Source organism: Alligator sinensis, unplaced genomic scaffold (assembly GCF_000455745.1).
Source record: "Alligator sinensis unplaced genomic scaffold, ASM45574v1 scaffold588_1, whole genome shotgun sequence".
NCBI classification, from domain to species: Eukaryota; Metazoa; Chordata; order Crocodylia; family Alligatoridae; genus Alligator; species Alligator sinensis.
In genome coordinates this window covers 88,431-91,526 of record NW_005842244.1, presented here as the reverse complement: position 1 = coordinate 91,526, position 3,096 = coordinate 88,431, and the positions used below count along the sequence as shown (strand labels likewise).

At 42.5% G+C, this 3,096-nt stretch overlaps 1 pseudogene; it reads left to right on the top strand.

The window, feature by feature from the left end:
• The window catches only part of LOC102385040, a 119,296-nt pseudogene extending 116,687 nt beyond the window's left edge, over positions 1–2,609 (top strand).
• The last annotated feature ends 487 nt before the right edge of the window (positions 2,610–3,096 follow it).

Here is a 3,096-nt window from a genome sequence, read left to right as displayed (position 1 = left end):
CTGACACTGCAAAAAAGTAAGTCTACAATTATGAAGATTGTTCTCTTTGCTGGTGCATTAACTGCTTTGAAAAGTTCTAATAGGAAAAAGAAATAAATGGAAATGCTGTTAATGAAACAGAACAATAAAAATAAAAGTTAGGGATGGAAGAAATCTGTTGGGTCCCATCCAGTTCTTTGCCTGCCAGGTTGGATTGTTGCCTTTGGTAATTTATGCTATAGCCAAAGAAATTAAAATAGGTTTCATTTAGTACTGAATGATGATACTCTGTACATATACAGAGTATCATCATCAGTCGTGCCTGACTAATCTAGTCTTTTTTTATGACCAGGTTACAAAACGCCTGGATGCAGGAGTAGGGGTGGATGTCGTATACTTAGACTTCAGGAAGGCTCCTCAGTGTTTGAAGACCTGGGGCCCAGGGATATGAGAGGTGGGGAGAGCAGGTGTTGTTCTGTGGCATGGAATCGGAGAAGCCATGCTAGGAAGGGAGCGATGGGACAGAGAGGCAAATCCAGTGGGACTTAATACATCAATGGTGTTTGGGTTGACTCTGGCAGCTTGCCTACAAAGCACAGAATTTCACCCAGTGATTTCACCAAATGAAACCAGCCTGTGGTTGAAATGCAGGGTCACTAAGTTTAATAGCCCAGCAATAATACCACATTCTTTCTACAGATATCTACTGCCCCTGTAAAGTTAAACAAACATACCATCTTTCGGCTACCTGCAGCTTCTCTCCATTTTCTGGCAAGCCTCCTGTTAGCAACACCTTGAAAATCCATGTCTGGATGGTGAGGCAGGTGACTTGTCTGAGGGACATCCACCCTAGAAGAAGAACCAAGATGCTGATCCCTCTCAACAGCCACATTTTTGTCCTGATGGATCTTCCATCTCCTACTGTTAAAAGGCAAACACCCAGGATGCTGTGCACTTTCTGAAACTTGACTTCTTCTTTCCAGCATTTCCAAAGTGTCACTGAAGCCTGATGAGTCACAGCCACCTAGTTTTAAGACACACAGCACAACAACATAAATATTACATTTGTAGGCCATGGACAGATGTGCTGTTTGAGGTGCTACAAACAATGAGGGTACAGATGTTCACACACAATGAAGCACTTTAAAAATATCCAAAATGCTTAAAAATGACTCTTGAAAAGAGAGGAACATCTTCAAAGTGCTTCAGTTTGAAGTGCTTCCTGAAACATCTGAACCCTGCAGGGGAGTGCAACAGGGGTTTGCTTGGTCCTCCACAGCACATCGTGTATCCCACAGTGCTCTGGATTCCTCTGTCTCCTATGCTGGTGGTGTGACAGTAGGAAGACAACAAATGAGCACTGCCCTGCATGTTCTGCTGCCCTTGGGAACCTCTGGAGACTGAAGATAGAGGCATGCAGGGATTCCTACTCTTCAGCCCCTTGACTGGAAAGCATCACCTCTGTGTGCCCTCATGGCCATACTGAAGTGCTCCAGGGCAAGGAGGCTAGACTTCACATTTGAGTGGAGCTGAAGTGCTCCAAATTCAAAGCATTCCAAATTGGAGCAGGATTTGCTTCAAAGGAACCCCTACCCTGGGGGTCTTCAAGAGGAGGTTAGATGAGTATCTAGCTGGGGTCATCTAGACCCAGCCCTCTTTCCTGCTTATGCAGGGGGTCGGACCCGATGATCTATTGACGTCCCTTCCGACCCTAACAGCTATGAATCTATAAATATACAGTTTGTGCTCTTAGGACAGAAAGCGGTAAAGTATCTATAATCCTACTTTGCAGAGGCTAGTGAAATTATCCTCTAATGGTTACGCATGATGACTGGGAAAGTCATGACTAGAACAAGGATCTCTTAATGCCCAGTCCCCATTTCTCACCCGTCTACCCTATCAGTAGTATTATTCTCTGTTGCTTATATTAGAGTAGCACCATTGTGCTAAGTGCTGCACTAAGTCAGAGGAAGACAGTCACTTTTCCAGTGTGATATAACTTAAAGGGAAAAGGAAGCCCAAAGAGGTGAAGTGACCGGCCCAAAGCAGGTCAGTGACAGAGCATGGGAGTGAAACCTAGAACTCTTAAATTATAATCACGTGCAATCTACAATGAGCCATACCTAGAATTAAACTAGCTGCAATTTAAAAGAAAAACAGTCTTTAATGTTGGAACCTCTTTCTTTTTCTTGATTATTTGTTGTTATAGTATCAAGAAATTATCCCACTGAGGGCCAAAAAGCAGCTTGTCCCATCATCTAACAGCAGGCCAACTGACAGTTTACCTCTCCACCTCTATAGTAGTAGGCATGACCTTCCTCAGAGAGACTTGGGCATGAGAAATGAACGTATCCTCTTGCAAAACAGTGCAAAGCAGGTAAATTAAGCTTTTAAAGAACAATTTCAATGGAAAAATATATGTTCCCTTGGAGCCAAATGAAAAAGAACCCCAAGTGAAGCTTGCAGAGTCTGCTATGATTTATAATATACCATATGACTCTAGCTGTGGGACTTCATTTAACATTTTATAAAGATAATAAATCTATGGCAAAATGTTCTAGGGACAGTCTGCTGGCAGAAACCCATCTTCTGCAAGCCGACCTATGGAAGGAAACATTGTCACCGCCTGATCCAAAGCTCTCTGAAGATAATGGAAAGGCCATTGGCTTCCAAGGGCCTTAGATCAAGTCCTGAATCCCAAATGTGGGGAGAGGGTAGTAAAAAAGGAGAGAATTATTGTTATAATCACGTTTTCATGGATCTTTAACTACAGACTTCTGTGAGGTGAGGTTCTGCTTTACAAACATTTTTATTCAGAATTACATATTTCTTATAGTCCTTGTCCCAAAAAATCACGTGAAATTTAACACACTAGAGAATTTTGAAGAACATCTGCTGTGAATGATGGAGTAAAGATGGAAGCTGTTGTGGGTTTGGTGAGCCTCAGAAGGTTTGCAGTTTGGATTTGGCTTCTGGTTTAGATACTTATCTGAAGTATTCAGATCTCCCAAGGCTGTAAAATTGGATTGGAAAATACAGGGGAACAAGGCTTCTTGGGAGATTCCCAGTACTTTCGTTGCATATGGTGTTGACTGGATACCAGATGTGGAAAAACAT